At 55.9% G+C, this 22,400-nt stretch overlaps 1 protein-coding gene across 3 annotated transcripts in view; it reads right to left on the reverse strand.

Annotated features, from left to right (window-relative positions):
• ATP2B2 (ATPase plasma membrane Ca2+ transporting 2) overlaps window positions 1–22,400 on the reverse strand; it is a 346,709-nt gene that overhangs the window by 147,951 nt on the left and 176,358 nt on the right. For 2 of the 3 annotated variants that reach the window (XM_060023055.1, XM_060023053.1), the window contains exon 1: window positions 13,325–13,438. The exons of the other annotated variant lie outside the window; for it this stretch is intronic. The gene's annotated coding sequence lies outside the window, so the exon portion shown is untranslated. Of the gene's footprint in view, window positions 1–13,324; window positions 13,439–22,400 lie in introns of those variants that run through there. 3 annotated transcript variants of the gene reach the window in all.

Raw genomic sequence — 22,400 nt, forward strand, 5'->3', positions numbered from 1 at the left:
ACGTGCATCCCAGAATTGAGGAAACACGGTGTCGACAATGGTTACATCAGGAAAAAGTGGGATGTGGGGAGAGGAGAATTAGCTGTTTGCTTATAAACCCTTCTGTATCATTCTGTCTGTTTCAGTGAACATGCCGTTATTTTTTAATTCAAATGACTGCAGTTTGTACAAAGGAAATAGGTTTTCCAAGCAGTCGCTGCCTGGTTTCTTTTCTAGCCGCCTCATGGGTTGGGGACGTAGTAACTGGCAGCTCCTGGTGCCTGCTGGGGGAGCTGTGGAGGAGAGGCCAGTGAGCAGCAGGCACGCACAGACTTTCCAGAGCGTGTCCTGGGTGAGGCTTGCCAGTAGAAATGTCCTCTTATTAAGGCCTGGCCCCCAGACTCCTCAGTAAGGGCTCTCCAAGTCTGAGAGTACTCGGCGGAGCCACAAACAATGCAACGAAGCCCAGTTCCTCAGAGCATGGGATAGCCCAGGGCTCTTCCTCCTGCACCTTCCTCTGCTGCATCTGCATGGTTACTGCTACCTGGTGTCGAAACATTTAAAGACCCGGCTGTCTGTTTACTGCCCTCTCTCCAGCTAGAACGTAAACAGGAGGAGGGTGTGGAGTGCATATGTCTTGTTTAGGGCTGCACCCCTCACCCACTCTCTCCCTCTCTGGTCCCTCCCTACGAGGCCTACTAGAGGCAGGTAGGGTGAGCATGGGGTTCCCAGGCAACCCCCAGAATCATTTCTCTTCATCTTGTATATACAGGGTCAAGTGTGATGTTGAGGAAGGACACTGCTTTGCCCTTCACAGCCTCCCAAAACAGACACCCTCCCCTGATCTAGGCCCTTGAATACAACCGTGAATGGGACTGTCCTCCAGGAGCTGGTTGTCTAGAGGGTAGACAGACAACAAATAAGACAATAAACACTGAAACCAATGTCAATTGTGATAAATGCTTTTGAAAAACAACTGCTGTGACAGGGAAAATTCTTTTACATAGATCAGGGAGGACCTCAATGGTGACCTATGAGAAGGAATCTATAATGTAAAGCGAGGGGGGAAAAATAGTCTAGATGGGGAAACAGCATGTGCAAAGGCCCGGAGGCAGGAAAGAGGCTGATGAGTTTGAGGAATGGAAAGAACACCAGTAAGCCACAGGAGACGAGTGAGGAGAGAGGGGTGTGGTGAGGGGCCTACAGGCCATGGAAGGAGTCTGGGTTTTATCCTGTGCAGCGTGGGGAGGACTGCAGAGCTTTAAGCAGAAAGCACCACGATCTGATTTATATGGTCAAAAGGATCCATCTGGCCACTTAGGGAGAACAGATGATTTGGGGGGAGCAAGACAGGATATGGGGGACCAGTGAGGAAGGTCATCCTTTCACTTATTCCACATGTGTTCATTCAACAAGGTTCTAATGAAATCTCTGACAAACACAAAGATGAAAACAAAGAAGACTCATCAGCTGAGGCCCGACTCCAGAGGTCCAGGGCCTGCCACGGGGAGCTTACAATAAAGGGAGAGGCAGGAAGTCTTCCTGCAGAAGGAGGCATTTAAGTGGGGTTGAAGGATGGCTAAAGGGTGTTCATGGATGGGCACAGCCTGGGCAAAGGCTCAGAGGTGGGGAAAGGGTCAGTGTGAACAGGAGCTGTACTCCAATTCGTATTGAATGACTAACGTCCTGACAAACTTAGTGGATGAAATAACTGATGAGGGAGAAGTAGTATGAAGGTGAAGCTGGAGGAAGGTGCTGGAAGGGTAGGTGGGGTATAAATCATGGGCGCACCGAATGGGGGCCAAGGAGCCTGAGCTCTATCTGCTTGGCAACAGGAACACTGAAGGCCTTGCCCAGAGAGGGACCAGCCAGATGGACATTCTGAGAAGGGCCCCCTGCACTGGCGGCCATACGGGGCCATGGAGGAGGCTGGGGCAAGACCCAGGGAGAGAGGGTGAAGGGTGGGGCCTGGCTACCCTGCCCGTTCTGATTCTATGGTTAATAATAAACAGCTGATACTTCATAGAGTTCCTATGTGTCAGGCACTGTTCTAAGCACTTCACACCGATTAACTCATTTAATCAGCACAAGAACATTATAAAGTTGGCACTGTGATTTACTCCCATTTTGCAGGTAAGGCGACTGAGGCTCAGAGAGGTTAAGTCACTTGCTCAAGGTCACAAAGCAGGGAAGGATTACGGCTGGGAATCGAGCCCAGGTTCTCAGACTCCAGAGTCCACTCTTAACCACTGACCTTGGCTCTCTCCTCTACCCAGGATCCCGCAATCCTACATTCTGGCAGAGAAAACCCTCTCTCAACAGGGCCCCTGGCTGCCTTCTGAGGCTTCAAGAATACGTCAACAAGCCCCTCAAAGCATGTGGACTGACCAGCTCCCACTCACGGCTCTGTTGCTGACCTGTGAGACCAGGGCGAGTCCCTGGACGTCTCTGAGGGACCTGTGTCCGGTCTGCAAAGTGAGGATGAGCACGCCTTCTTTGCAGGATGTGTACGAGAACCACGTGTTGCTAGCCAGGGTGAAAACCACATGAGTTAGCTAGGAGGCAGCGGGCAGGGGACGCACGGAGCCTTTGACTCACGCCTCACCTCATCTCCACAACAGCTACAGTCATTTCTCCCATTTTAGAGGTGAAAAACATGAGGCCCAGAAAGGAACACCTCACCCAGGGGGACACAGCTTGCCAGTGGCAGAGCTGGGGTTTGAACTACAGTTCGCTCAACAGGGCCTAGTACGCGCTTAAGAAATGTAGTCATCCCTCTTGCCCAAATGTGGACCCAGTGTGGCTCCGACCCCACCAGGGTTACCGGGTGTCTTTAGGGGGCGAGAATGAAGAGCAGGACATGCTCATTCCTGGGGTCCAGGCCTGTTGTTGCTGAGGTGTCTACCTTCAGGGTCTCCTGAATGTCCTCTGTGCCCATGGGTAGCTGTGTTGGGCAACTGGGCCGGGTGTGAATGGCCCTGTTCCTGGCTTGATGTCTGGCCTGAGGCCTCGCCATCTCCCCTGGAGGGCTGGGACAGCACATAACCTTTGGGGGTAGCAGCCGGTACCACGGACAGAGTCCTGGCCTTCTGGGCTCTCACCGGGCAACCTTGGGCGATTCTGGTCTGGGCCTCGGTCTGCCCTTGAGTCCAGTGCACACAGCAGGATGATGGGGGCGGGAGGGTCGGCTTCCCCCCAGCGGTGCCCTTCCCAGTCGGGAGAGCTGGCCTGAGCCACCGCACTTCCCCCAGCCCGGGTGTCCTCCTCTGTAAAGGGGTCCCGTCACGGCCACGAGGGGCGAGGGGACGCATGCGCAGACAGCACTGCACACAGAAGCCCTTGGTCAGTGACACTGTTATCGTTAAACCGGTGACCGTGAAGGCTGCAGTGAGGCTGGGGGAGGCCACCAGGTGAAGGCTCACCGGTCACCGTTCAGCACCAGTGCCGCCTGCATTCACCTTTAGCTGCCGCAGCCCCACTGTCGAGGTCTGACTCTGGAGTTCAGAGATTCCCGGGAGAAGCTTTTGGAGGTCCCAGGCTGAGGGAAGCTGTTGGAATTCCCTCCCCCTGAGGACGTCTGTGCAGACTCCGGCCTCTGAGAGCCTGCACCCCAACGCCCAGCCACTCTTAATTCTATTACCACTGCCTAAGCATGGGGTGGCCACGGCCACCGACTCCTCCCTACACTGGCCCCATTTCAAAGATGAGGAAACTGAGGCCCAGTGAGCTCCAAAGACTGTGGTTGAAGAGGCCAAGCCTTGGGCACAGGAGTTGTTCATGGTCCAGCCCCCAACTGGGCATCTGCCATCGCCTACCACCTTCGACCGAGGGCTGCACGTGGCCTGACACACGCTAAGTACTCAGCCAATATTGGTCTTATTGATTTCTATTCTCTTCCCTTTTCAAGATCCTCTGAGTCTGGAAACCCGAAATTGGCTGGGGGTGGGATGGGGAGAAGGGCCTCGTTTTAATCTGAAGTGAGTCATGTAAGTTGATAAATTTAGAAGTGGCCTAAAGAGCTCTTAATCTCCTGCCTTCAGATAGTTGCTAGGAAGAGGCTGGTTCTCAGCAACCTCTGCGTTGCAAATACACATGACCACACGGCCACTGTCGGTGCCCCGCCCGGGTCCCCCTCACCGGCCTGCAGCACCCGTACGCCAGCCGCTGGGCTGTTATACCTTCTGCCTACCTCCTCCTCTTGAGGAATCGTCCTGGGATGAAAAGGAGCTCCTGCTGTCTCGGGCTTGCTCCCACGGACCCCAAGCCGAGATCCACACTGATGCGCGCACACAGCTGCAAGCTCTTTCACTCCAGCCCTGTCCCTTCCCCGTGACCTTGACCATCAGCAATGCCTGGGAAATTTCAAATCTTACACATTTAAAGTCCCAGGGGGCCCAACTGGCTCCAAAGTCCTTGTTTCAAAGATGGGAAACTGGTGCCCAGGGAGGGACCGTGACAGATCCAAGGTTACTTGGAGTGTTTGTCAAGGCCAAGCTGCACCCAGGTCTCTGCTCCCCCTCTCCCATCCCAATCCCTCCCGTGGCCCTGGCGCTGCCTGGTGTCCGGACCAGCTCGGCAGCGGGGCTTTTGCTCCCTCCAGGAGGGAGTTTTGCTGTGTCAACTCTGCAGCAACCACCGAGAAGGCACTTGGAGGCCAGGAAGTGCTGGCGGGTAGACCTGCAGGGTGGTTGGCAGGCTCTGCCGACCTTGGGCACAGCCCAGCGCAGCCCCTTCACCTGTGCTGTGGTGAACAGGCAGAAACGTAAAGGAAGAAGCAAACCACTTCTGATGAGAACCCTAACCCAGCAGATACTGCATCTGGCTGCAGCTTCTTCTCGAAAGCCTTCCTCCCCTGGCAAGAACTCCCTTCTCCATAAGAGTCACACAGTCCCAGACTGACACGGGCGAGGAGGCAACATCAGGCTGCTGCCTGGATGCTGGGGTGAGGTTCCAGCTCTGGGGAGGGCCAGCTGTGTGACCTTGGGCAAACCAACGTGCAGCCTGGGCCTCAGCTGCCCCATCTATAAAACGGGTGCAGTCTGTCTTCTTATGACTTTATTGAGCCCAGTGTCCATTTTAGCTCTATTTATGGAACTAGAAGAGACTCATTAGGAGCCCATTAAATAATAATTGCTTACACGTCTGTCACGCACTGCCTTAGGCACTTTAATTTTAATTCTCACGGCAATCGTATGAATTGGATACTTCTGTTATCTCCATTTTACAGATGGTGGGCACCAAGGCGCAGAGAAGTCAGGAAACTGGCACAACGTCACATGGCAAGGAAGCGGTGGAGCAGGAGTGGGAACCCCGGAGTCTGTGCTTTAAATCCCTCCCTGCACTACCATCCTTGCTGTTTCCTTTGGAATGCCAATGATTAGGCACCTACTGCATATGGGTACTCTGCTGGGCATGTGATATACACGAGCTTGCTAACTTCTCACAACAGCCCTGGGAGGCCAGGATTCTCAGGCCCATTGTTTCAGAAGAGGAAATGAAAGCTCCTATGAGATGCACAGAGATGCCCAAGATCCCACTGTGACTGAGCTGGGGACGCAGGTGGGAGCCGGGTTTGTTCCCATCAGCCTGGTGGCCCTAAGTCCTTTATAGGTTTTATCTTATTTACCATATTTCACCGAATCTCAGGTGCATCCACTACAAGAAGCATCGCTACTTTATGTATCGTTAAGAAAGAGAAAGGCATGGCTGGGTCTACTATGATGCGCCACCCGTTGTAACAGGCACCCTGACTCAGATACGTCAAAACGTGCATCTGGGAATCCACGCGATTCAGCTTTCATCACCACACCCTACAAAATAGGCACTGTTATCACTCCCATTTTACAGCTGAGGGAACTGAGGCTCAGAGATGAAAGACACACAGCTGGGCAGGGCTCGGGCCTCAGGTTTGAGGCTGGGTTGGCTGGGCCCAGACTTGGTCCTGAACCATCATTTACATCACTGCTCAGTCAGACCACGTGGGACGTGCCCCCCGCCCCCAGCACATTAGGACGCGGAGAAGAATCAGTCAGCTGGAGCCCAGAGCCCCTTGTTTCCCCAACAGCTTCCCAAGGATCCTCCTCTCCGCCATGGCCTCGACAGAATGCAGTGACAGCTCAGCTCCCGAGCCACCCTGGAGCCGGCCCTCAGCCCAGCGAGGCAGGGGTATCGGGCACCAGGCTGTACGAAACTCCCCAAGGCCCCTGCAGTGGAGACCCCAGGCATCCAGGCATGGATGGGTGGAGCTGCCCAGGCCAGTGTGGAGAAGGCCACCACTTCATAGACAACTTCCCTCGTGGTGGCCTAAGCGACCTGCTTCTTTCCTTGGAAGCTACATGGCTCTTGGACCCAAAACAGGGTCATCCACTCACAGCTTCCTCCCACAAGCTCTCGCAACCCCAAGCTCCACTACAGCACAACTTCTCTGGGTCTTTGAAGATCGAATCCACCCCACCCCTTTGACTAGGATTTGCCCCTTCTAAGGACATCTTTAAGGAAGTCCTCTGGGGGTGTTTCCCCAGGAGCAGGACAGAAATTCAACTTCTTTCAAATGTCTGACATGATTGGGGCTCCACCTGTGACAGTTTTCTGTCCATCATGTCACATACACTATCTTGTGAGACAGGTTTCTTTAACCCCACTTTACATGTCAGGATGCCAAGCTCAGAGAGGCAAAGCTACTAACTCAAGGTCACACAGCAGTAAACGCTGGCATTAGGATTTCAATTCAAGTCTTTCTAATGGCACGAGAGGAGGCCACTTTAACATCGATCTCTGGGCAGGCCCTGAGCCAAGTGCTTCCTCTGCATTACTTCACCAAATTCTCACACAAGTAATAGTATGATAATAACACTATTATAACACAACACTATTATTACCCCCATCTTACACATAAGGAAATATCCCCTGGGCCTTCAACTAGAACATAACCCCAGGCAAGGCACCTTACTTGAATCCCATTTGCCTCTCACAGCATCAAAGAAGGTGGGTACTAATGTTACCCCCTTTAGTGCAGGAGTAAACTGAGGTTAAGACACTAGTTCAACCACACACAGCTATTTCATGGTAGAGCCACTCATTAGGATGTGGCTTGGAATAAGCAATTACCCTCCCACACATTAAATTAAAAAAATTTGCAAAGTGCTTTTGTATACATTTTAGCTATCAGTGATGACTATGATGATTAGCATTTTAGAACTTGCCAATTACCCCACGAGGTGGTGTTGCTGTTCCCATTCTCCAGATGAGAACACTGAGGTTCACGGAGAATAAGTAGCAGATAAGAAGGGACTGTGGGCTCTCAACCCTCTGCCCCATACTGGTCTCCTGGGGCCAGCGGGGCTCACTCATGCCCCCGGGCTGCCCTGCCCATCCTCAGCTCTTCTCTCTGGGGCCCAGGAGCCCCGCAGGCCCCGGGTGAACACAAGGCTGGCTGGAGGTCGCACCCCATGGGTTCCTGGCTGCGGGCAGCTCCCATGCAGCTCCAAAAAGGTAGAAAGGAGAAAGCGCACCAGAGACCTGGGTTCAATCCCAGCTCTGCTCCCACTTGCCGTGTGACTCGGGCACCTCTTAATTCCCCAGGTCTTGGTTTCTTTGTCTGTAAAATGGGTAATAGTGAGGAAACGCGGCACTTTGCAAAAGGACTTACTAGCAGTAAATACTCAATAACTACAGTCGTCCCAAGACCCCCTGCAAATACCAAACTTTGAGGATGCTCAAGTCCCTTCCAGGGGGCCTTCCGCATCCGTGGGCTCCACATCTGCAGACGTGAAGGCTGACTACAATCATGACTGTAACGGGTTGAACAGTGTCTCCCCAAATTCACATCTACCCAGCACCTCAGAATGTGCCCGTATTTGGAAATAGTGTCTTTGTATATGTAGTTAGTTAGAGATCTCAGTCATCCTGGATTTCAGGTGGGCCCTATATCCAACGACCGGTGTCCTGATACAAAGAGGAGACACACAGAGGGTGAAGTGAAGACGGCCTCGAGATGGAGGGATGCGGCTACAAGCCAAGGAATGCCGCGGGTTGCAGGCACCACCAGAAGCTGGGAGAGAGGCAGAGGGTGGAGTCTCCCTCAGGGCCCCCAGAGGGAACTGGCCTTGCCAACATCGTGCATTCAGAAACCCAGCCTCCGGAACTGTGAGAAAATAAATTTCAGCTGTTTTAAGCCACTCAGTTTGTGGTCATTTGTTACGGTGACCACAGGAAACACACACAGCAGCTGTAACTACTGCAGTTGTTAATGCCTCTGACTTGCAGTGGCTCAGACCCTTTACCCTAAGGGCCTAAGGGCAGGAGAATCTGCTCCCACTGAGGACATGAAGCAGGCAGGATCACTGTCCCTTCCTTCAAGGGGAGAGCATGGGACCAGGGCGCTGACACAATTTGCCCAAGGTCACCTGCCAGTGCCTGAGGTGGGCCTGGAAACCAGGTCACCTGACCCTCAGACCAAGGCCGTCTCCCCTATACCCAGGGGCCTCTGCAGCCTCAGGAACCCCAGCCTTGGTGTCCCTCCCCTTGGCCCCATCAGGCCCAGCCATCTCGCCCTGCATCTGACCCTGCAGAGGTTTCCTGGATTGTGCATGATGATTCCAACGTCTGGAGACCAGGGTGAAGCCCTTAGCACATCACCTGGCACATGGTAGGTTCTCCAGAGATGCTGAAAGCATCACTTATTTTTTATTGTTGTCATACTGCAGTCCTATGTAGTGGGCAGCCTGGGAAACACAGTCCCATTTTACAGATCCAAAACCACGGCTTGAAGAGGCAAAGGGGCTGACACAAGGGCACTCTTAAGCAGCAGAGGTAGGTTTTAAGCTCACACCTTCTGATTCTCAATCTCGACGCCTTCCATTCACTAAGCCATAAATATGGGCCACACCCTGAGCCCAGCACTCTTCCACTTGCCCCTCGCCACGGCCTGAGAAGTGGGTACCATTGTCATCCATTCTACAGATGGGTGAACTGAGGCTCCACCCAACCATGTGGAACACCAGGGCCTTGCCATCTCCACCTACTTCCAGCTCTTAATGAGGGGTAAAGCCAGACATCCAGTTGTCTCCAGCCAGGGGGACATTCTCCCAAAATAATTTGTTTGAGGTTCCCACGGGGACGGAGAAATGAATTACTGCAGGTTCAATGTTCTGGCTTTGGAAAGTGCAGGGTGGGCTGGGGGGCGCCCAGATTCCAGGCAGGACACCCACCCCTGCCTCCCACATTGCACTGTGTGCTCCAGGCAGGGTTGGGGGAGGGACCTGTCCACCCCCTACAGCGTGTGTCTGCACGTGGCACCCAGATCCTGCACCTCAGACACCTCCACTGCAGCCCTTTGGGAGCTAAGGGAGGCTGAGAGGAGTCATAGTCTGTACCTCAGGCTCCCCCATGGCCCCAACCTTGACCATGCAACTACTATGTGACAGCTGTTTCTTAATTTTAATTAAGCAGCTCTGCCCTAAATCTATCCCCCTTCTAGGGAAGGGCAGAATGAGGTTTACATGTCCCCCACTGTCAGATGGCTGGGGAGAGGCACCACCAGGACTCAAGGCCACGGTCCAGTGACTCTTTTTGGAGCCCTCATTGCAGCCACACTGGATTTGAAGGTTGCCCTGCTCCCAGAAGGGCCTGATTTAACTGTGCAGGCTGAAGCCAGGGGCCGGGGGTGGGACGGGGGACTGGAGGGCTGGAGCCCCGAGTTTCAGTCTCCCTCCGGCACCAACGTGCCAGGCACCCTCAGTTTCCCCAGATGTGGCAGTGGCAGGGGAACAGCATGATGCCCAGGTCACCCCCAGCTCCAAGAGCCTGTCAGCTCCCCGAGCTCATTCTCATGCACCTCGGCTCCCCCACGGCACAGAGCCATAGAGATGAGAACCCTGGGGCTCCCGTGAAAAGGCAGCCCCCAGGACCTCCTGACTTCCTGGGAGACCCAGAAATCTGCCCCCACCAGGTGATTCCTTAAGTGCAGTCGTGCTTGAGACTCACGGACCTAGAAGTTCCCATCCTTGCTCCCCCTCGTGACCTTGGCCCATCGCAGCACCAAGGTGCTCTGCTGCCCTGGCTCCCAGCCCTGACGCCAGTCACAGCTCTGTGCACAGTCCTCTACAGGAGTCCAGGGCCCCGGCCACTGTGGGCTAAGGCAGGGCAGGGACAGGTCTACCCTGGTCACACACGAGGACACTGAGGAGCAGAGAGACAAAGCGACTTGCCCAAGGTCACACAGCTGGCCAGGAGCAGAGCCTGGGTCTGGCGTAAGCATCCTTTTAACTTGGACTCAAACATCTGGGGGAAACCAGGGGCCCAAACAGGCCTTTGCTGCTGCATGCCTGGGACCTGAGACGGGCTAGCAAGACTCCCCACTCTCCCTAGAGTACAGTATGACCTTGGACAAGTCCCTTCCCCTGGCTGGGCCTCAGTTTCCCTCTTCTCATTGGGTCTGGGCCAGGGAACTTTAGAGCGCACAGTCTGCTTGGCTTTCTAGGTGCTGTCAATTCCATGGGGTCCTGGGATGGCAGAACTGTCTGGCTGCCTAGGACAAGGCCACGCCTGCCTGTGGAGGGCTCCGCCTTCACCCACAGGAGACCCTCTGGACCCTTTCTTGGAGCCTCACCCCCAAATCCTAAGTTCTTGGCCTACTGGTGCTCAGGAAGTTGGCACCCCAAATTGGAGCTGGCCTCACCCAGGAGGGGAAAGGAGGAGAGGGTCCAGGAGGGCAGGCAGGGAGCCTGACGGCCTGGCTTCCAACCCATCTCTGACACGTTCCAGCTGTGTGACCTTGGGTAAGTGTCTTCACTTCTCTGCGCAGCTTCCGCATCTGGGGCGTGAGAATAATGAGGCTATGAGAGGCCCCACTGAAGCGACGCACGCAGAGTCATCAGCTCAGCGAATGCTAGAGGGCTCATTATCATCTACCCCTGCCCCTTGACCCGCACCTGTGCTGGGCAGGGAGAAGTGGGGTGGGGGTAGTGGGAAAACAGCGGGAAGGGACCAGCCACGGGCAGCTTTTCTGACCTTCGGTTTGAAGAGGACTTTGGAGGCTGCTGGAGGCATCCCAGGCCCCAGCTTTCTGAGACCCCACAGCCATGTGCCGGTTTTCTGGTGCCAGAGAAGGGGGTGGTGGGGCTAGTCCAGGCTCCTGGTGGTCTGGAGCTGCCTCTAGACCGGTAGCTGGTCTGCCCTGGTGGGCAGTAGCTCCCGCCCCCTCCTCTGTCTCCTTTCCAACTCCGGGCAGCCCTCTTTGCAGAACATCAATAACCCAAGATGGCCTTGCTGAGCCCAATCGTGGCTTCCTGGGAATGAAGCCTGGCCCTCCCCTTAGGCCTGTGGGGAGCAGTCCCCACAGGCAGTTCCTGAGACGCAAGCCTCTCCCCAGCGCCTAGAGAGGCACCTTCGCTCCCACGGAGGATGCCTAGCTGCTGAGGGGCAGGTGTGCGCGCAGAGCACCTGCAGAGGTGCTGCATCTGTGTGCCTGGGCTGTCTTTGTACCTGTGCAACGTACATTCACCTGTGGGCACATTCCAGCAGGCTGTGTGCCTGCCAATGCCCAGACAGGCATGCAGATGGCACTCAGGACACCACATGTGTGCGCCTGTCACTTTCACAGGGGCCAGCCCTCACATGGACGCATGCCACATTTGCGGCTGCTGCAGGGCACCGCGGTGTGCAGGCCGATTCACCCACGGGCAGCCTACTGCATTCCTGTGTTGGTGCTACATGCATGTGCGGGCATGCTGCACTCCCAGGTATGGGTGTGAGTGTGTGTGTGTGTGTGCGTGTGTGTGCGCATGCTGCATTCGTGTATATGCTGTATTTTGCAGGTGAGCAGTGGTATTCAGGAATGTGAGCTGTATTCACACGTGCTGGGTGTATCTGAGGGCATGGGCACGCCGTATGTGTGTGTGTGATTTGAACAAATACGATGCACTACTCTGTGTACTATATTTGTACATGTGCACCTGTGCAAATCTGTGGATGTATATATGCCTTGATGAGAATGGGACTGGGGGTACAAAGGTGGCTAAATAATATGGGCCATCAACCTCTTTCCTGGACCCTGCCAGCAGGGTTCCCCCAGAGCTGCAGCCCCCTCCCTGCCACTGCTCCTTCAATGAAGTTAACAGGCGGAGGCCCCCAAGGCCTGTGCCCCAAGCCCCCTCGCATTGCACACGTCAAAGCAGAATTTCTCCGGAGGGCGCCCGCCACTCCTGGAAATGCCCCAAACATCAGCTCTGCCTCCTCCCAGTGATTTGGAGAGCAATGCAGGTGAGGAAAGGAGCCCGTTCTGTGCCAGGCAAGGGGGGCTCAGAGTCACACGAAGACCCTCTGCTGGTCCGGCCTGCTGCTCACTTACCCTTCTGAAGGTCGAGCCAGGCTGGGTCTCTGGGTGGAGGCCCCCAGATCCCCGGGGCTCTTGCCTGACTGGGGCAGTCCAGCCACAGAGACCCCTTGCCACGTGACCTGGGTGAGCAGAGGACAGCCGTGGTGTGGAACGGCCACTTGGCTAGAAAGAGTGGCTGCCCATAGCAGCCCACCCTTGGGGAGTGCAGAGGCCCCTTGCTGGATTTCCCAATCTTGACCCTGCCAGGGAGCAGGGAGGAGCCCCAGGTGCCTAGGGCTCAGCCAGAGGCCACCGAGGCTGGCAGAGGAACGGGGCTTTGGGGAGAAAGTGCCAACTCCACCACCCAGCATGACCGCTACACAATGGCCCGGCCACCCCGCTCCTGCCCCTCTCCTGGCCATCTCAGGGACCGGGGGACTTGTCCATGCCACCACACACCCTGGCTGGCCTGACCCGGTGGCCCGGGGCACACAGCAGCCCACCCCACCAAGGGGACCCTCCACGGGGGCATCCCTCTGCCTCTTTCCTGGGACTCTGGCCGCAGTGGGCAGGGGGCACCCTCTGGTCCTCTGTTTCCCTGGGACGCAGCTCAGAGGGAAAAGAACCTTGCCCCACACTGTCGGCTGGCCGGCCCTTGCGTAACATCCATTAGGGGCATTTGCTGTCCAGAGGCTGCCGGAATCTGCCTGAGATCCCGGGTATCCGCCTGTCCGAGGCCCCCCTGCCCGTGTCCCCAGCGCCCCAGCCCTCCCCCCAACACACGGACCCTCACACTAGTGCCTCCCTCAGCGGCGGCTCCCAATGCAGCCTCAGCTGCTGTCAGATAAACAAGCCCGGCTCCCCCCCCCCCGCCCCCCCCACCCCCCGCTGCCGCCGCCGCCACCACCATCAGCGCTGAAAAAAACCAAATGAAATGAAACAAAATAAAATGGGTGAGGGAGGAAGGGGAGAGCGGAGTGGGGCGCTTTTTATTTTTTATTTCTCATGCTGGGGGATGCCGGTACTTACTTGGCTATGAAAATCGCCACAAATCCGGCACGGTTTCCAGGCGGGCAGCCCCGTAATCTCGGTGCGGCAGCTGGTGCCGCGGCTGAGCCCAGCCAGTGTGCCCGGGTCCCTCTGCAGACTGTACCATCCTGCCCGAGGAGGGGGGGGGGGCGGGGGGGGGAGGCGCCGGCGCCGGCTTCTAGGAGAGCATCTCGCCCGGCAAAATGCAGTCTCCGGGGAGGCAGAGGCCGCTGCGCTGCTGGAGGCTGGGGGAGGGGGCAGGAGGACGAGGGAGGGACGCGGGGAGGCCTCATTCTGGTGGGGGGACTGGGGGAGGAGAGTGGGGGGCGTGGGGGCGTGGACCGAACCACCACGGTGTTGTTTGCGGTTTTAATTCTTCCCGTGGGATCATGAGGAACTGAAGCTGGCGGAGTCCCAGGAATACGCCCGCTCCCCCGAAGTAGGAGGGAATGTCAAGGGCATGGTGAGGGTAGGCTTGGGGCTGCGCTGGAGGGGAGGGGGGGTCCTTCGAGTAGTGGAGTGGGGGTCAGTGAAAGAGAGAAGAGGATTTTTGCTCAAATGGCCCTAAGTCTTCCTTTACTTTCTGGGGGACCCATTCGGCTGGGCAGGGGCTCTGGTGCCCCTTCTTTTTGATCAGGACACCCCCAGACCTAGGGGGCAAAGGTCACATGAGGAGCAGTGGACTCAACACAGTCTAAACACAACTGTGGTTGCAGGATCGACGGAGCAGAGCCTGCAGCGAACTCCCTGCTGCCGTGGAAGCACAACCCCTGAACCCCTGCAGCCCCAGGGTTGGACTGTGTGCAGCCCCATCTGCCTGGGGGTTGCAGGTCTGCAGAGGACCCCCTCAAGAGGCCATTTCTCTACTCACGGGTGCCCACTGCGTATGCCTCGCACATCTACAGAATTTGCAGGGACATCTGTGGTGAGTTGCCGGGGGCTGGTGATGTCCAGAGGACCCTAGGGACCCCCAACAAGGAGTCTGCAGGAATGGGATTCCCCCACCCAGCTGCCTGCTCCTTCCTGCCTCATCTCTGGCAGACCTGCTGCCTCTTTAAATCCAGCCAGGTGGGAGGACAGCCCCAGGAACAAGGGGAGGAGGTCACAGTGGGTGAAGGGGCTCCTCTCAGATTCAGGAGGCTCCCCTCCACTGCCGTGCCCCCTCCAGGAGGGTTGCCCTGCTTGGCAGGAGGGCACTGAAGGTGGAAGGACCTTCAGGAGTATCTTGGGGCACCTGTCCGCGTGGAGGGGGTGTGTGAGGGCTGGGGGGTGCCCCAGGAGGGAGTTCCAGACTAGAGCTGCCTCCTTCCACTGCCCCCACCCCCTGACCACTTCTGAGCTGCCCGCCCAAGCGAGCGTCCCAAGCTGCCACTCCATCCCTGGGCTGGCACAGAATATCAATTTGTCTCGTTAAGCTGAAAGTCTGCACTGCACCAAAATCAGAACCTGGCCGGGCAGAGGGGCCACAGGAGGCATAGAGCCGGGAGCGCCAGTGGCAGGGCCCCTGTCAACAAGGCCACGCTGATACCCCCTTGCCCTTCATCCCCCTAACCCCACTAAGGGGTCCCCTTCTGTCTCTGGGCCAGGCAGAGTGAGATGCAGGGAGGCTGCTGAGAAGCTTAGGGTGCTGGGCACTGGGTGGCCCTGGGCTCCAGTAGGGCAGGCAGGGAAGGCACCAGGCTGGGTTCCGAGGGAGCAGCCCAGGACACCACTTAGGGAGGCTTTCATCCTCTACCGATAGCCTGCGACAGGGACCTCCCACCTTGGCCCCTTCTTGGGGGTGCAGACGGGGGACTCCACTGGCCCCTCTCCAGTCAGACTTCTAAGACAAACTCTACTTCAGGAGGGGCCAGGCCAGCCTCTGCCCTCCAACACGGGGCCAAGTAAAAGTGTCGGAGACACTGGGGTGAGGGTGAGCACAGACCGGCAGAGGGGAAAGGACCACTCCAGCTCCCATCTGTTGGAGCAACTGTCTGGGCCAGGAATCCCACCGTCATTACCGTGACATTAATGGGGGCAAAACCCTTTCCCTGTGATTACAAAACAAACAGTCCCACCAGGGGCCGGTTATGAGCTACCATCTCAGCAATGACAATCCTGTCCATGTCCGGCACACTTTTGTTCACAAAGGCCACCTGCAAAACAGTAAATCGCTTGCTTCTCACAAGTACTGCTGGAATGGCTGCTGTGAGCACCCATGTTACAGATTAGGAATCTGCGTGTGGCTCAGAGGCGTGTGGTGGCCAGCACAAAGTCCCTTGGTTGGGAAGGGGTAGACTGAACCTGTGACCCAAGCCTGAGGACTCCAAGCCCAGGGCTCCCTACATGTGAAGGCCAGCATGGCACAGGCCGCCTGGGGGCCCCAGTACTCATCCACTTGGCAGTTCTAAGTCCTGCCTGCTCACTAGCCCCTGTGAGGGGTGGGCTGGGCCTTCACCAACAGACACCAAACTCTCAGGAGCTTATGGATTTTGGTTCTCAGGATGTAAGACTAACACGGCACCTGGCTAAGCTCCCAGCTTCTTGGCATTTCAGGCCTGTGTACTTCAGCCTCTGCATCCATACCCCAAGTACAGGATATTCCCTAACTTCTGAGGCAGTCCAAACGTTAAATAGCAGAGTTTGGAAGTTTTTTCTTATGTTAGGCCTATGAACTCCTACTCATCCTTCAAAGTCCAGCTCAAATGCCCCTTCCTTGGACAGTCCTTCCTGATTCCAGCAACAGAACTAGTTCATAACTCTGGCCCAGCTCTGATCACAACATATTGTGATGGTTTCACATCTGTCTCCCTCATTGGGCTGTGACCACATCAACTCTGTCTCCAGAGTCCCAGCTCCCAGCTCCCAGCACGTAGTGGGTGCCGCAATAAAGGCTTGAATGAAATCTGCTGCTATGTGATTTTAAGTTCAAATACCAGAACTAGAAAGACTCTTATCCAGTTCTCCCATTTTATAGTGGAGCAAACTGAGGCCTCAAGAAAAGAATGTAAGTGGCTTGCCAAGGTCATCCTTGAGGGTCGAATCTGGCCACAGACATTCGTCCCCTGCCCTGCCCCCTTGGCCTCCCCTTCCTGCAGCAGACACACCTGGGGCATCTGGCCTGTCCTTCCAGGATATGTTGGGGGCAGGAGGTACTGGACAGGCAGAGGTGTTGTGAAATCAGACAAACAATGGCCCAGTGTCGCAACTCTGGGAAGGTTGGAAACGACAGGTCAGGGTCCCTCACAGGGAAGAGGGGGAGAGAGGCAGGAGGCCAGCCAGGAGGATTACCCACAGCTTCTGCCTCCAGCATGATCTGGCTTATGGTGGACATGGCTGGAGGGTCAGGGTTGGGGGAAGATATGAGAAATAGGGCAGGGGTGAGGGGAGAGCCGGTCCAGTCATATTTCAAACAGTGTTTAGTTGCCCAGTTTTCTCCCCTTGGGGCAGATCCTGGGGCCGGAGAGAGAGGGGGAGTAGAGAGGGTCAGTCCACCCAGGCATGAGGGTGGGGAGCCTGGCCCCAGCTGATGGAGGCATTTTGCATAAGGGAGACTGATGAGGTAGGTCCAGACAGGTCTGAGGCAGGCAGAATGGAAAGCGATCCGAGGCCAGCTGTGTCCTCTCTAGGAGATGCGGGCCCTCTGGGGCTTTTCCCCCTTGAGGGGAAGCAGGAACGAAGGCTATACCTGCCCTCACCTTGCCCAGCTCAGGGTCTTCTGAAGCCGGGCCGGGGGTCCTGGGGCAGCTGCCGTCACAGTGAGCTGCTGGCTGGGCCTCTCAGGGGATGAGAAGCTATTTCCAAAGGCCCCTCCCATCCCTGCCTTGTCTGACTTCCACTAATCACTCACGGAGAGATCGGGCTTCTTCCCATTTTGCAGGAGAAAATTGAGGCCTGGAGATTTTGAACAACTTGCTTAGGAATTACAGGGCCAGTGAGGACCAGCGAGGGCCAGAGCTGAGATTTGAGCCCAGATCTGTCCCACTCGAGCTTTAGGCTCTTCCCTCTGTCCTTGCCTCAAGCCACCCAACTCTGAGGCCCATGACTCAGGCTCTCCTAGGCCCATGACCTCGAGGGGCCACGGAATGTCTAGGGGGCTATGTGGCCCAGCTTGTCCTAAGTCTTTCCTCTACCACATTGGGGTCCTATACCCACTCCCACCGAAGTCCAAAAGTCCTTCAAGACAACCTGACCTTGGGCTGAGACAAGACAGCCCAGGTTTGCGGTCAGACAAACCTGGGTTCAAATCCTGGCTCCTTCATTTACCAGCTATGTGACTTTGGGCAAATGACTCAACCTCCCTGAGTCCCAGTTTTCTCATCTGCAAAGTGGGGACAATAATACCTATTTGGCAGGTTTGCTAGAGGAGAATGGCAGTGGTTATTCATAGAAAAAACATAGGGGTGAACTTCTTCCGAAGGCCCCTGGGAAAGGTTGGGGGGGAGTGGGCCTCTCCCAGCCCCTCATCCCGCTGGCTTGTAATGGTTCTCAGATACCACCAGTGGGGCCTAGGCAGGGCTGGTCTCTAGGACTCTGAAGGCCCAGACAGCTCTGCTGAGACTCGAACCCAGGTCCCCGATTCCCAGCTCCTCCCACTGGGTCTTGCTCCCTCAGGAAGGAGGGTACAGGCCTGACCCCTGGCTAACTCCAGCTGCCATTCACATCGACATCCTACCGTGTGTCTCATGTGGTGTGAGCGTCACAAAATCCTGGGAGGTAGGTCCTATTTTTACCCTTCCCCCCCACCATTTTACAGATGAGGAAACTGAGGTACAGAGAGGTGAAATGATGTTGCCCAAGGTCATAGAGTAGGGGAACCGGGGCCTAAAACCAGGGCTGCGCGAGGCCCCACGCTGAGTCCAGGGACTGTCGGAGGCAGGCATAAGCCTGGGTCCAGGGAGCCACGCGGGACCTCGATTTCCCACAGATCAGAAAACCTCAGCGCAGAGGGCCCACCCCACTCCTCCAGCGGGGCGGGGCAGGTATGTGGCTATGGCCGACTTGCCACCTCTCTGCGAGGGCAGGAATAGGGGCCAATTAGGGAGCAGGCAGAACACAGAGCCTAGTGAGTCAAGAGCTACTCTGGGAGGACTCCCTGGGGGAGGCTGCCTTTTCCAGGCCCGAGAAACACGGTCTCATCCACGGGCGGCTAGCCCTTCAGGTTAATGCCGCCTTGTTAATGCACACGCACTTACACACTGCCCACTCCCATCCGTCCATCCTGCCTCCTCACCTCGGTCTCCCTGCTGCTCCGCCTGCCATCCTCCTCCCGTTTACCCACCCCCTGCACCCTAAGGACCTTCCTTAATTCTTCTAAACCCCTCTTTGGCTGCCCTGTGCCTTCAGCATAAAACCCAAATTCCTCACCATGACTCATGAGGCCTGGATGACTGTTCCAGACCCCTCCCCTTATCCTCTGTCCACTTTCCCTACATCAAGCCTTCCTTGCTTCTGAAACACACCCTTGCATTTCCATGCTTCTGTGTATTTGTGTGTACCGTCTACACTGCCAGGGATGGCTTGCTTCCCCACTTCTCTGCCAGGAGAACTTCTATCATCCTCCAACAATCCTTCCTCCAGGAAGCCTTCCCTGATTTCCCCTCCATCATCCCTGCCTCCCCTACTCCCCCTCAAAAGATTTGCTGCAATTAAATTTTTTATGTACATCTGTCTTGTCCATCAGTCTGGGGGGATCCTTAGGGATAGGGAACAAGTCTCATTAGCCTGTTGTGTCCCAGCACTGGGCACAGAGCCTTAATAAATATTGATTGAACCGATGAATACAGGTTTGTTGAATGAAAATGCAATTCCCCTGGTGGTTTTAAACTGGTATTTGCATCTCTCTATGGCTCTGGAAATATCCTTTGGGCTTGCTTGGAGGTCCTGATTTAAGAGTTGCTATTTCCTTAACCTGTCAATGAATGGGGCTTCCTCTGTATGCCCACCTTGGGAAGAGGAAAGGAAGACCCCCCCAACTTCACTCAGAAACCCTGTCCAGAGATGTCTCAACAGGCTCAGGATGCCTGAGCCCAGGGCTGGACTCAAGGTGAGTTAAGCAACCAGAGAGGAGCCCGTCCCTAAATGCTCTCTCCAAGGTACCTAGAGCCTGACATTTTACCGTCAGTAATTCATTTCTTTGGATTATTCAGTCATCAAATATTTATTCAGCCCTCACTAAATGTGAGGTACTGTGCTGGGGTCCCTATTTAACATTTGTGTGTATGTATGTGTTTTCACTCCTGCCAGAAGGCTGACTCCCTGGAGGAAGAAAAGGAGGAGGAAGGAGGAAACAGAGGGAGAGGGGACGATGAATCCAGGACTGTCAGGAGAAGAGGGAAGAAAATCTGTCATTTGCTGAGCGCCTACTATGTGCCAGACACTTAACACAAGAGATGTCATTTACTCGTCATCACCACCCCAGGAGAATTGAGTGTTCTCAGCCCTCAGTTTAAAGGAGAAGATCAAGCCCAGAGAGGGTGAGCGTCTTGCTTCAGGGCACAGAGCTGGGTGGCACAGGACTGAGCATTCAAACCTAACGCCCACTGCCCTGAAGCCTGTGATCTCTGCGGACGTCCTCCCACTGAGGAGGCTGTAGGGACCCAGCAGGGAAAGAGGACCTCCCAGGGAGGACAAGGGCAGAGGGGTGACAACTGAGATCCTACAAGCTGAGAGGCCTGCCTGCTAACTGGCAGGAGAGCCGGACACAACTGGAGTTGTGATCAGTAAGAAGTTCAGGCATGAACGTGGCCACGCCCGTGGTCTGCGGCTCATCAGAACGGGAGGGAGGCTGCGGGGGCCATATCAACTGTCTGCTGAGTGTTTTCCTGGGTGCTAACACACAATGAACCTGCTATGTGGAGCAGATCACTCCTGTTTTACTGATGAAGAGACCGAGGTCTGCAGAGTGGAGGGGACAAGCCCAGGACCAAACAGCTGGAGCCAGAGTTAGAACTCAGATGTCTCCTGGAAGGCTTGCAGAGGGGCGGCAGGCTTGGGGGTTCACCCCTTCTGAGGTTTCCAAGCAGCCAGGGCTCTCAGCATAACCGAAGCCCTTGACCTGTCACTCAAACCCCTGCCTCTGGGACATGAAGGGGCTCAGCTGTCTCAGTCCCTCTTTGCACCCACAGGTAGCAAGGAAGTGGGGGTGGGTGCACCAAGCTTGGGAGCTTGAGCCCGATGGACTAGCTCAAACCCTGCTCCACCCTGATGGGCTGTGTGACTTTGGGCAAATCTCTGCATCTCTCTGGCCTCAGGCTCCTCATCTGTAAAACAGGCACGGCACCATCTGCTTCCTGCCTCTCTGGCGGCTCACTTGCTCAGCAACATCCACTGATGTCCACTACTCGTCAGGCTCCTTGCTAGGTGCTGAGAATACGGCGGTGAGCAGAAGGGCTCACGGTATCCGCTCTCAGGAGGGTTTAGAGACAGTTGTGAAATGAAATGAGCGCACAAACGAATGTAAATTTACCAAGGGGTCTGCGATAAAGGGGCGGAGGCCATGAGCACGTTAGGCAGAAATGTCTCTCGTGGGAGTGAGGGGGGCAGCTGGAGGCTTCCCCGAGGGGGTGGTGACTGAGCAGGAGCTCACTAGGTAAAAGGACGGGGTGGTGACAAAGGGCCTGAGGCCGGAAAGGGCATAGCCTTTCTCAGGGGGTGGAAAGGAGGCCCGGATGACTTAGACAGGGAGAGTGGGCAAGGGGCAGGAGCGGGCAGGGGCCTGTGGACCAGTTACAGAGTCCTGTCCTTATCCTGGGAATAGGAGGAACCTTAGAAGGGTGTGAAGGATGAAACAGGATGAGGAACATAAGGCCCGTGGCAAGGGCCTGCCGCAGGACAGAATTCCACAGTGCCGTGGGACAGCCGCACCACGTAACACCCACCTTCCCCAAGGAACGTGCCCATTCTACTAACCGGGATTGGGGCAGACTCTGGGCCAGGGACACGTCAGCCTCGGATGGGAGGAAAAGCACATCCAATAGACACATACAGACTCCCAGATGTGCTGAGAGCTGAGGGGAGCCACCTGACAGAAGGAGAAACAGGCCAGGAGAGGGGAAGAGGGCCCTTGTCCCCAGGGTCGTGGGTGACTTGAGATGAGAGCTGTGGGCTCAGGACTCTCAGTCCAGTGCTCCCTCCAGGGCCTTGATGGTTGCCCTGCTGGGCAGAATAGATGGTATTACTATGAATCCTAAATAGTAGTACTGAGAGGTGGTATTGGCCGAACAATTATTACATGCCAGGTACGTTTGTTCTAAGAACTTTTCGTGTTTTGGCTCATTCAATTCTCACCCCTTAAGGTAGTTCTGACTATCATCCCCATTTTATAGATGATAAAACTGAGGCACAGAGAGGTCAGGGACCTTGGCCAAGGTTGTTCAGTAAGTGGAGTTGGGATTTGAACTCAGATATCTCCTTCCTACCCTGCCAGAGGTCTGGGGAATGCTTGGGTCCCACTAGGGTGTCCAGCAAGTGGCCTACGGAAGCAGGGTAGAAGTGAGATGTGGAGTCAGAGCTGGCTGAAGAGGGAGGTGGGCAGTGGGCAATGCTGATGGCCTCCAAAGTCGTCCCCACAAAGGCATCCCACTTTTCTCCCCAGAGGGAATTCCCTTTGGGATCTGCCTGTGGAGGTGGTTTATGTGGAATCGGGGCCCATCGGGGCTGGGAGACGCTGCCATGCCCCTCTGTCAGCCTACCCTTCCGTTTTACAGATGGGGAGCCTGAGGCCTAGTCAGGCAGCCATCTGCCTTGGACACGCCACAGCTAAGCCAGGGCTGGGAGGCAAGTGCTGGCTCCAGGGCAGACCTTTAACCCTATAAGAAAACTCTCCTGTCACCTCGTGGGGCTACCTGTTCAGCACCCCTCTTCATCAGATACGGCTCCAAAAGCAAGCACCTACACAGGGGCCAGGGCCACCTTCTAAGGAGACCCTGCATCAGTGGGGTCCTCTGTGCATGGGACTGCCCTCAAGGCTGGGCCAACACTCTCACTACAAGACCACTGACAGGCTGCCCTGGGAGGTGGGGTGAGTCCTGGACCAGGAGTCGGCCGGGGTGGGACCAAATGCTGTGGGGCAGGGGGCATCCTTCTCTCCTGAGCC

The sequence above is a fragment of the Delphinus delphis genome, chromosome 10 (assembly GCF_949987515.2).
Source record: "Delphinus delphis chromosome 10, mDelDel1.2, whole genome shotgun sequence".
Taxonomy (NCBI): Eukaryota; Metazoa; Chordata; class Mammalia; order Artiodactyla; family Delphinidae; genus Delphinus; species Delphinus delphis.